At 48.8% G+C, this 12,108-nt stretch overlaps 1 protein-coding gene across 4 annotated transcripts in view; it reads left to right on the top strand.

The window, feature by feature from the left end:
* Positions 1-12,108, top strand: part of UBE2U (ubiquitin conjugating enzyme E2 U) — a 103,281-nt gene that overhangs the window by 45,301 nt on the left and 45,872 nt on the right. The gene's annotated exons all lie outside the window — the stretch shown is intronic.

Here is a 12,108-nt window from a genome sequence, read left to right as displayed (position 1 = left end):
GCAGGCAGCGTAGTGCAGCGGCTTGGCTCTGAGTCTTCTCCTCCATGGCAGCTTGCAGCTCCTCCCCTCCTCCTCCTAGGCATCCAATAGGATCACCTGTCCTTTCAGCCAATCGGATGACCGGTGTCAAAACCCACTTCCTGATTGGCCAGAAGGGGGATCAGTGTTGCAACGGCGAATATTAATTCGCTGTTGTAACACACCTGGGTGAGCTCGGAGCGCACATTCTCTGCTCCCCGAGCCAACACTATATTGAAGTCTATTAGAGCCTCTGGCTCTAATCAATACTTAAAAAAAAAACAGCCCCTCCGCATTGGAATACATGCGCCGATGTCATAAAAGGGGCCGGGCGCATGGATAGGGGAGACAGCGATGGACAGGGGGTTCGGAGACCAGTTCCAGGCCACTTGATCGTTGCGACAGCCTCTGATTGGCTATCAAAGTTATCAGTCACTGTGAAGTCTGCCCCTGTGTGTGTCTCTCTCTCTCCCTCTCTCTCTCTGTGAATAGAAAGGAAAGATACATTGTATCTCTCTCTCTCTCTCTGTCTTTCTCTACTTGCCTAGAAAGAGAAACAAACAATTATGTGTAAAAATAAATAATATAATAAATAATAATAATAAAAAAGAAAAGAAAAAAATACCTAGATCAAGGTTTGATCTAGGTCAGTGCCAGGGTTAGTGTTTGGGTCAAGGTCAGGGTCAAAAACCATGGTCAGTATATTTTGGACAGATTTTTGAGAAGAATTTTATTTTATTTTTTATTTAAAGTACCTAAAAATCTCCATAGGCGACATTTATTATTTTATTTTTTACGGTTAACAGGTTAGTGCTACAGAGGAGGTCTAGTGCTAGAATGATTGCTCTCGCTCTGACAATCGTGGCAATACCTCACATGTGTGATTTGAACACCGTTTACATATAAATTGTTTAAAAAAAAAAATAATTTTGATCACTTTTATTGCTGTCACAAGGAATATAAACATCCATTGTAACAGTAATAGGTGGTGACAGGTGCTCTTTATGGAGGGATCGGGGGGGTCTAAAAGACCCCAAATCCCTCCTTTGCACTTCAAAGTATTCAGATCGGCGTTTTTTTTATATATTTTTTTAAACCCGGAGCCCTTGGCAGCCGAGTAAATGGGAAGTGACGTCATGACGTCGCTTCCGTGTTTACAATTAGGAGACTGGAATGAAGCCGCTTTCTGTCACTCCATGTATGGTATAAACAGGGCACATAGAGAGCAATGTTTTCTATGTTATCTTGCATTGAGCCTGTGTAGATCAATGCTGATAAATGTATCTCAGCGTACCTGGTGTGATTGAGCCCTTAACAGAAATTTATTTAAATAAGAGATGCATGTGTGGCACCCTGATGTTTAGGCAGGGTTGCTAGTAAATTTACCTGCCAGGTATAGTTGCCTTGGCCAATTGATAGGAGATCAATTGATTTCACCCTAATTCTGGAATTGCTTCTTTCACTAGATGGCCGGGTATCTGGTGGCATTAGATAAGACAAGGGCGCTGCAAGGACAGATTAGGAATAGATTGGGATATCTCAGCCAATGGACATGGATCTTCTTGGGTCCCTTGGCCTGCTGGGAGAGCCTGTCTATTTTGGTGAGGTCAGGTGATCGGGGTTCTGTGCCAACTGGACATCTGTCTGGGTGGACTAGGGATGAGCTTCGTGTTCGAGTCGAACATACGTTCAACTCGAACATCGGCTGTTCGTCCGTTCGGCGAATTCCGAACGTTATGGGCCGTTCGTGCCAAATTCGTGTGGCGCTCACGGCCCACAATGCACTGCGTCGTCGCAGTGCATTGCTGGCTCATGATTGGCCAAGCATGCACTGTGACCCCGCATGCTTGGCCAATCACAGCGCCAGCAGCGAGGAGAGCCATGATTGGCCACAGGCAGGATGCCTGTGGCCAATCATAGCTCAGGCTGTGTAGTACACGCCCCACACTATATAAGGCCGCCAGCGCGGCGGCCTTGTGTAGTGTGTTGGCGTCTGAAGCAGTTAGTGGGTGTTCTGTGTACCTTCAACACAGTACACACCTATCGTTATCGGCCGATTTTCGATCTTGCTCTTCTGTAGTGGTTGTTGTCTGCGTGCCCTGACCGCAGTATACACCGCTATATTCACCTCACCTATATAGCTAGTGATCTATCTTTTATAATAGAGCTTGCAGTCAGTAGTGTTAGGAGCTTGTGCGTGCTGTCTGCGTGCTCTGTACCCAGTACACACCGCTATATCCACCTACATAGCTCTTCTCTATTTGAGCCCACTTGCCATCTGCAGGAGTTATTGAAAGTTGTGTGTGCCTCCAGCACAGCACAGTATACATCTGCATATACCCCTTTATCTCTGGTGTTCTCTAATAAAGGCATCTGCAGGAGTTAGTGGGTGTTTTGTGCCTCCAGCACAATATACACCTGTATCTACCCTTTATTGCTGTTCTCTAATAGAGCCATCTGCAGGGCTTAGTGGGTGTTTTGTGACTCAATTACAGTATACCCCTTTATCTCTGGTGTTCTATAATAAAGGCATCTGCCAACTGCTGTTTTACCCAACTCCCTTCAGGCCATTACCATGTCTGGAAGGCCAGCAAGGAGAGGCAGACAGGCGCAAGCCGATAAAAGAGGGCAAGCAGGCTCTGTGTCTAGAGACAACAGTGCTGGTCGTGGACGCGGTGCATTGTCATCAGCACGTGGCCATGGGACACGCTTGTCCTTCTTTTCGGCAGCTGGACATGTTGAACCGCAGCATGCCAACGACTTGGTAGAGTGGATGACCAAGCCCTCTTCATCCTCCTCATCCTCTCTCACCCAGTCTCAGGGTACTAGCAAAGCAGCTGCCAACGCATTGTCTTCCCTCGTCTCAATGTCATCATCAGTGACTCCTTCCCTAGACCCACCACGTCCTCCTGAGGAGTCTCCTGAACTCTTTGAGCACAGTGTTGGGTACATGCTCCAGGAGGATGCCCAGTGTTTTGTAGGCTCTGATGATGACACTCAGCTAGAGGAAGGCAGTAGCTTGAGCGCAGAGAGAGGGGATGCTCAAGAAGGACAGCAATCTGGCAGTCATGTTCCACTGTTCCACAAGCTGCAGCATACTGCCAGGTTTGCTACAGCGATGAAGAGGGAGGGGATGATGAGGGCACTGACTCCACGTGGGTGCCTGGTAGGAGAGAGGAGGAGGAGGAGGCACATGTCCAATGAGGCAGGATGCCCTCCGGGGGCCAGCTTAGGGGCAGCACACCGACTGAATCACACCGCAGAGCTCCGCCTGTGCAGGGCACTGCCTCTGCGCGTTATTCTAAAAGTTCTTTGGTGTGGGCCTTTTTTGAGACGAGTGCATCAGATTGCACTGCTGCTATTTGCAACATATGTCTCAAGCATATCTCGCGTGGCCAAAACATCAGCCGCTTGGGCACCACATGCTTGACAAGACATATGTTGACCTGCCATGCAGCTCATTGGCAAGCGTACCTCAAAGACCCACACCAAAGAACAAAGCAGACCTCTCCTTGCTCCTCATCAGCTGGCATCTCCAACCCCACTAGACCTTCAGTCCTCTCTGAAACCTGCTCTGAGAGGAATGAAGGTGTAGAATTAGGTGTGTCACAGCCAAGTGCTTCCGGGCACTCTGCTAGTAGTACACCCATGTCCGATTATAGCAGGCAAATGTCCCTGCCCCAGCTGCTGGACCGGCGAAAGAAGTTCACTCCCAGCCATCCACATGCCCAGCGGTTGAATGCTAGCTTGGCTAAATTGCTAGCACTTCAACTGCTGCCTTTTCAGTTGGTAGACTCGGCCCCCTTCCGTGAGTTTGTACAATGTGCGGTTCCTCAGTGGCAGGTCCCCAAACGCCACTTTTTCTCATGGAAGGCGATTCCGGCTCTCTACCGGCATGTGGAAGGCAATGTCCTTGCCTCGCTGGACAGGGCGGTCAGCGGTAAGGTGCATATTACCGCTGACTCATGGTCCAGCAGGCATGGACAGGGACGTTACCTGTCTTTCACGGCCCATTGGGTCACTCTTCTGGCAGCTGGGAAGGATGCAGGACAAGGTGCAGTAGTGTTGGAGGTTGTTCCGCCACCACGCCTCCAAAATGCTACTATTGGTTGTGACACACCTCTCTCCTCCACCCCCTCCTCTTCTTCTTCCTCCATGGCCTCTTCCAGTGCTCTGTCCTCAGAACCAGCGGTGCTCCGTAGGCGTTCCAGGGGCTACGCAAGTACGCAGGCAAAACGATGCCATGCCGTGCTTGCGCTGGTTTGTTTGGGGGACAGGAGCCACACTGGGGCGGATGTTTTGTCAGCTCTGCAGGGGCAGGCCGAGAGGTGGTTGACGCCACGCCAGCTTAAGCCAGGAATGGTGGTTTGTGACAATGGCACCAACCTCCTCTCCACCCTCCGACAGGGACAACTGACCCATGTGCCCTGTGTAGCTCACGTCCTTAACCTGTTCTTGGGCAAGTACCCCGGCTTACAGGATGTCCTGAAGCAGGCCAGGAAAGTCTGTGTGCATTTCCGCTGATCATTTAATGCCTGTGCTCGGCTGGCTGAGCTCCAAAAGGAGTTGAACCTGCCCAAGAACCGCCTTATATGTGACATGCCCACCAGGTGGAACTCAACGTTGGCCATGCTGCAGCGGCTGCACACGGAGCAGAGGGCCATCAATGAGTACCTGTGCGACTACGGCACCAGGACAGGGTCAGGGGAGCTCGGTTTTTTCTCACCACGCCAGTGGGGCATGATAAGGGATGCATGCACTGTCCTGTCACCGTTTGAGGAGGCCACAAGGATGGTGAGCAGTGACAGTGCATGCTTCAGTGACACTGTACCTCTTGTCCACCTCTTGGAGCATACGCTGCGTGGAATAATGGACAGGGCACTTGAGGCAGAACAGAGGCAGGAAGAGGAGGACTTCCTTGCCTCTCAAGGCCCCCTTTATCCAGACAGTGTTCCTGCTGTGCCACCCATCACACAGGAAGAGGATGAGGAGGAGGAAGAGGAGGAGGAGGATGATTGTGTCAGCATGGAGGTGGAGGCTGGCACTCAGCATCAGCAGCAGCAGCAGCAGTCTTGTAGGGATGATTTACAGTCCCAAGAAACCCGTGGACTTGTACGTGGCTGGGAGGAGATAGCTGCGGATCATGTTGTCCTTAGTGACCCAGAGGACTCCGGACCGAATGCCTCAGCTAACCTACGCTGCATGGCCTCCCTGATCCTGCAAAGCCTGCGGAAGGATCCTCGTATTCTTCGGATCAAGGAGAGGGACCATTACTGGCTGGCCACTCTCCTTGATCCACGGTACAAGGGTAAGGTTGCCGACCTTATCTTGCCATCGCAGAGGGAGCAGAGGATGAGACATCTCCGGGAGGCCTTGCAGAAAGGTCTGTGCAACACGTTCCCAGAGACTGGGAGGTTACAAACTCCTGGTCCTGGACAACGTGTTGCTGAGGCATCGGTCAGAAGGAGCGGTGGAGAAGGTGGCCGTCTGACTGATTCTTTCAGACAATTTTTTAGTCCGCAGCCCCAAGGTATGATCGGTTCCAGCAACCATCGCCAGCGTCTGATTTACATGGTGCAGGAATACCTAGGGGCAAGGTCAGACTTGGACACCTTTCCCACCGAAAATCCTCTGGCTTACTGGGTCTTGAGGATGGATCACTGGCCAGAGCTTGCACAGTATGCAATTGAGCTACTGGCCTGTCCAGCATCCAGCGTTCTTTCGGAACGCACCTTCAGTGCTGCTGGTGGCTTTGTTACCGATCACAGGGTGCGCCTGTCCACCGAATCAGTTGATCGACTGACCTTCATCAAGATGAATCAGTCTTGGATCACCCACAGCTACCAAGCACCTGAAGCTGATGTAACCGAATAATTTTTTTTGAAATATCACATCCCTTCAAGACTGCCTATGCTGATGCTGAGTGACTGTCCTGTTATGTTGATTGTCTATCCTCTTCCTCCTCCGCTGATATGTTGGAAGAACATTTCTGGTTCTGGGTGATGCCATCAGCCCAATTTTTCTGCCCCTGTTTAACAGGGGAGTTTAATTACAATTTTTGATGCAATGCTTTGCAGCAGGGCTAATTCCTGCAATAAAACTAGAGTATATGGGAGAGGTTGCAGTGTGGTGGCACCAGCACCAGTGCCTAAAGCCCAATTTTTCTGCCCCTGTTTAACAGGGGCGTTTAATTACAATTTTTGATGCAATGCTTTGCAGCAGGGCTAATTCCTGCAATAAAACTAGAGTATATGGGAGAGGTTGCAGTGTGGTGGCACCAGCACCAGTGCCTAAAGCCCAATTTTTCTGCCCCTGTTTAACAGGGGCGTTTAATTAAAATTTTTGATGCAATGCTTTGCAGCAGGGCTAATTCCTGCAATAAAACTAGAGTATATGGGAGAGGTTGCAGTGTCGTGACACCAGCACCAGTGCCTAAGGCCCAATTTTTCTGCCCCTGTTTAACAGGGACATGTAATTACAATTCTTGATATAATATTTCACAGGAGGGCCCGTTCCTGTGCCCACCCAGAGTAACTGTGAGGACTTATAGTGTTGTGGCACCAGCACCACAACCACCAAAGGTCAATTTTTCTACCACTGTTCAACAATGGCATGTAATTACAATTCTTGATATAATCGTTCACAGCAGGGCGCTCCAGCGCCCACCAAGAGTCACTTTCAGGGCTTACAATGTTGTGGCAAAACCAACACCTTGTTCCGCCATTTCTGCAGAGCATATAGGGCAGGCCCCTACTTTCAAACATCCAACTTACAAACATCTCCTACTTGCAAACGGAAGGAGACAACAGCAAGTGAGATGAAAAAAGATGGACGACAAAACAAATTATACAGGGGTGATAACCCTTCCCTATGTTTTCCAAAAAGCTTAATAATCGTTTTTTTGACTGGAGCTACACTTTAAAAATGTACCAGTTGAAAATTACAAACAGATTCAACTTAACACAACAAACCTACACAGTCCCTGTTTTGTTTGCACCGCCTGTATACTGCTGTTCTGAGTATATAGGGCCTGGGGGCCACACGCATTTCCTTTTTTTAATATGGGTACGGGGTTCCCCTTAATATGCGTACAAGACCCAAAGGGGCTGGTAATGGGCAGGGAGGGCTACCCATGCCATTTTTCTCAATGATTTTCAACCATATTGCAGGAACCAGATATAACATTAAAACCGCAAGCAGTTTTAAATGATGTTATTTCCGTTTAATGTCATTTGGTGCAGGGACTGTTCTAAACATGGGAAACACGTGGCACTTCACAGGCATACTACAGACACCCCCCAGGTACCATATTTAAAGGAATATTTCACTTTTTTTTTTCACTTTAATCGTCATTAAAATCAGTGCTCCCGCCAAAACGGCCATTTTTAAAAACATTTTAGGCATTGACCCATGTCCCCTGGGGCAGGAGCCAGGTCCCCAAACCCTTTTTAGGACAGTATCTTGCATATTAGCCGTTAAAATTAGCACTTTTAATTTCGAACGTTCGAGTCCTATAGACTTCAATGGGGTTCTAAAGTTCGTACGAATTTGGGGTCCGTTCGAAAGTTCTGGTGCGAACCGAACCGGGGGGTGTTCGGCTCATCCCTAGGGTGGACGTGTTTTGTATTGCTCCGGGCTGCTAGGCCAGAGTCTGAAGCCTATCCCGGGCCTATCCAGAAGCAAGAGAGCAGTGCAGAGCTGGGATTGCGGCTTTCAGTCCAACCAAAAGTGACGGTTCTGCCGGCCGGAGAACCTATTGTGGTCGGAGGTAGAGGGGAAGCTGTCGCCACTAAGGGACCATCCACCTTATTACCAGGGACCACAATGAGTAGCTGAAACAAGTACCGGAGCAATATTCTCACCAACCGGGGATGGTGAAGAATTGGGAAACTTCAGCAGGTGTCAAGCCAGGGACCCAGCCAGTGGAAGTGACGCTTGCAAAGCAGTCTTGTGTGCCAAGCCAGGGACCAAGCAGGTCAGTGGGGTGATGCTTGAGGAGTATCTGTGAGTGCCAAACTAGGGACCCAGCAGGTGTGCGGGGGTGATGCTTGAGGAAGAAACTCTGTGAGAAGATTGGAAGAGCTCAGGAGATCCAGTGGCAGTGGATCAGCGGGTCTAGGTGATAGACGGGGAGCTCAGTTGAGTGAAGATCTAAAAAGGAGATTGTGGAGGAAGTGAAAAGAGTTCATTGCAACCTTTTGTTAGAAACTGTTCAAGATTTTTGCCATAGGAGACAACGTGTCTATGCATGCAGATTTGGTGTCCGGCTGGGTGCCTTTCCCTGCATGGCTGTCTACCTATAAAAGTCTCGGAGTCTGCTAATTAACATTGCAACTACCAAAGGGTGTCCTGGCCCTAACCCTCTCTCCCACAGTTCTCTTTGCATTCAAGAAGTGTCTGGTGTCTGGTGTCCACTATGCCGTGTACACACGATCAGACTATCTGGCGGACTTTCCGAACGAGCGGACTTGCCCACACACACCCACACATGACCGGACTTTTCCGGCGGACTAGGCCCGGCGGACAATCCGCCGGACCCTTGGCGGCGGTCCGCCGGACTTTTCAAATGAACGGACTTGCCCACACATGGAGTAAAGTCCGTTCATTTTGAACGTGACTCCAGGTAGACGGGACTAGACAAGGAAGTCAATGTCACCGCCTCCATCGGTGAGATTGACACCTTGCTAGCCCTGTCACTTGGTATGGATTTTAAGGGGAACCCCTATGCCGAAAAAACGGTGTGGGGGTCCCCCCCAAAGTCCATACCAGACCCTTATCCGAGCACGCAGCCCGGCCGGTCAGGAAAGGGGGCGGGGACGAGCGAGCGGGGACGAGCGAGCGGGGACTAAGTCCGCCGGATAGTCCGATCGTGTGTACGTGGCATTAGTCTACCTTACTTTGCACCCGCCATGCCTCGTAACCCACTCTACACAGAAGGATATCAGCTCTCCCTGATTCTGGAGGTCACCATTAGGCCTCTAGGGCCCTTGCTACACATGGAAATGCAATTCTGTCAAATCTGCTGACTCCAAATCTGCTGACTTTTCTAAGATGTTATAACAAACGAGCTACATGATTTATATATATATACCTTTTTCTGAAGTACATTAACATGCAGCAATGGGCAAGGGGTCCCAGACTTGTAGTAAGGGGCCCTGTGATTTCTGATGGCAGAACTGAGTCCCCAAAGAGGCCGCCAACAGGCAGCTCATTTTGGCGGCGTTTCGCGCTGAGCTCACAAAGGGAGACGTTTTTTGGCACCAACAGTTCTGCAAATGGATTCTGCACAGGGTCCACCAAGAGTACAAGTAATTCTGCTTTCCGCCTCGAGATTAAAGTTAAGTGGGGAACTTTCCTCTACAAATATATGATCTGGCAGTTGTATGGCAGCTGATTATTTGACTTTCAAGTCCCATTCCCCCCCAAAAAGAAAGATATATAAAAAGGGTTTTTTGACTGTTTTTCTTATCGCACAACATGTTGGAAAGAGATCCAGGTGCCTCGCGCCTGTATACCAGATGGCGTTAACCCTTTGCAGGCACTCTGCTGCACTTAGCACTACATCTGCCGACATTAATGATCCTCCGAGGGCTATTTATGAAGGTCAGAACTGATATTTTGCCGGTTTGCCAGGGGGGAACATTATTTCCAATAGTTCGGCCTGTTTATGCTGTTTTAGGCAATTCTCTGTACCTCTTTTCTCCTTATAATAACCTCATCAAAATTATTTGGCAGATGACTTTGCCAGCTAATAAAAACTTAATAAAGCCATTTTTCTTTAAAAAAAAAAAATGTTGTCAATAATTTACACCACACTAATCCTGGTGCAAATCATTACTTGCAAAATAGGAAGGTCCCTTTCACACTGGGGCGGTTTTCAGGTGCTACAGCGCTAAAAATAGTGCCTGTGTTGCGCCTGAAAAAATCGCCCCCTTTCACTCCAGTGTGAAAGCCCGAGGGGCTTTCACACTGGAGCGGTGTGCTAGCAGGACGGTGGAAAAAGTCCTGCTAGCCGCATCTTTGGAGCGGTGAAAGGAGCGGTGTATTCACCACTCCTAAACCGCTCCTACCCATTGAAATCAATGGGACAGTGTGGCTACACCTCCGACAAAGCGCCGCTGCAGCAGTGCTTTGCTGGCGGTTTTAACCCTTTTTCGGCAGCTAGCGGGGGTTAAAACCACCCTGTTAGCGGCCGCAGACCGCCGCTAAAACGACAGTAAAGCGCCGCTAAAAGTAGCGGCGCTTTACCGCCGACGGCCTGCAACGCCCCAGTGTGAAAGGGGCTGAAAGCTAGAGAAGGAATTGCCCTCAAGGTGGAGAGTTTTTTTTTTTTTAGACTCAATTTGTTATTTATGTTTGTTATTCTGTTTGCTGTAAACATCCCATGTGATAACAACAAGCAGTGACAGGTACTGTTTACTGTAATGCCCTGTACACACGGTCGGACATTCCAAAGACAAAATTCGTCAAAATTCGCCGGAAAATCCGTTTGTTCCGAATGCGGTGACGTAAACCACGTACGACGGGACTATAAAGAGGGCAGTAGCCAATAGCTTTCGTCTCGTAATTTATTCTGAGCATGCGTGGCACTTTGTCCATCCGGAATTGTCTACACACGATCGGAATTTAAACGATCAGGTTTTGATGTCGGAATATTTTATATCCAGCTCTCAAACTTTGTGCGTAGGAAATTCCGACGGAAAAAGTCAGATGGAGCCCACACATGGCACATTTCCCGTCGGAGAGTCCGACCATGCGTACAGGGCATTAGAATAAACAGACATTCAGTGCAAATCTATAGAAAATTCACAATCACACAAACAATTCTCAAAATCTAAAAATGATGGACTCCTTACAGCTTTTTGTATATTTTAACACCTCCCTACCAATCCTCTGCCACTAGTTCATGTGTTTAACTACTTGCCGCCCGCGCATAATTGGCGGGAGGACGTCCATGGATACGGGACACGCACGGCTCGCTCTGTAATCACCGAGTCTATGAGACTCGGCTGATCACAGATCCAAGTATGGGGTTGATCCCGGCCCTTTTACCATGTGATCAGATACACATATTTCTCACCCTCAAACCCTGAAGAAAGAGGATATTTTTGGCCCCTGAAATGTGTTGGCTCCATTTGATCTTTCATTGCAATAAGTTTGTATCTGGACTAATAATCTACGGTTTGGCGCTTCAGTTTTCCTTTTAGCTTGGCTCACACAGCCGAATCTTTTAGCAAGTTATGCCCTGTACACACGGTCGGAAATTCCGACGGAAAAGGTCAGATTGGATTATGTTGTTGGAAACTCCAGTCGTGTGTGGGCTCTATCGGACTTTTTCCGTCGGGAAAAAGCCGGTCGGACTTTTTCCGATCGTGTGTAGAGAATTCCGACGGACAAAGTACCACGCACGCTGATGCCGCGTACACACGATCGGAATTCCGGCCAGAAAAAGACAGATGAGAGCTTTTCATCGGAAAATGTGACCGTGTGTATGCTCCATCGGAATTTAGCTGTCCGAAATTTACGCCAGCCAAGAATTGATAGCATGTTCTCAATTTTCCAGACGGAAAAAGTTTCTATCGGTAATTCCGATCGTGTGTATGCAATTCCGACACGCCAAAAATCACGCATGCTCCGATTCAACTACGAGACAGAAGCTATTGGCTACTGGCTATTGAACTTCCTTTTTCTAGTCCCGTCGCACGTGTTGTACGTCACCGCGTTATAAAAGATCGGAATTAGATGTGACCGTGTGTAGGCAAGACAGCTTGAGCCGAATTCCGTCGGAAATTCCGTCGGGAAAACCATCAGAGCTTTTTCCGACGAGAATTCCGATTGTGTGTACGCGGCATCAGAATAAATTACGAGACGAAAGCTATTGGCTACTAGCCTCTATGTAGTCCTGTCGTACTTAACGAACGTCACCTCGTTCCGAACGATTGGATTTTCCAACAACTTTGTACGACCGTGTGTATGCAGTACATGTTTCGCCCAAAATCCGTCGGAAAAAATCAGACGGATTTTGTGGTCGGAATGTCCGACTGTGTGTACAGGGCATTAAACAGCCTCTATATATGTATTTCAGCTTTA

Source organism: Lithobates pipiens, unplaced genomic scaffold (genome assembly GCF_037356315.1).
Source record: "Lithobates pipiens isolate NorthernLeopardFrog02 unplaced genomic scaffold, aLitPip1_a1.2 Scaffold_23, whole genome shotgun sequence".
Classification (NCBI taxonomy): Eukaryota; Metazoa; Chordata; class Amphibia; order Anura; family Ranidae; genus Lithobates; species Lithobates pipiens.
The sequence above is the reverse complement of the archived record's forward strand: the minus strand, read 5'-3'. Positions and strand labels throughout refer to the sequence as shown.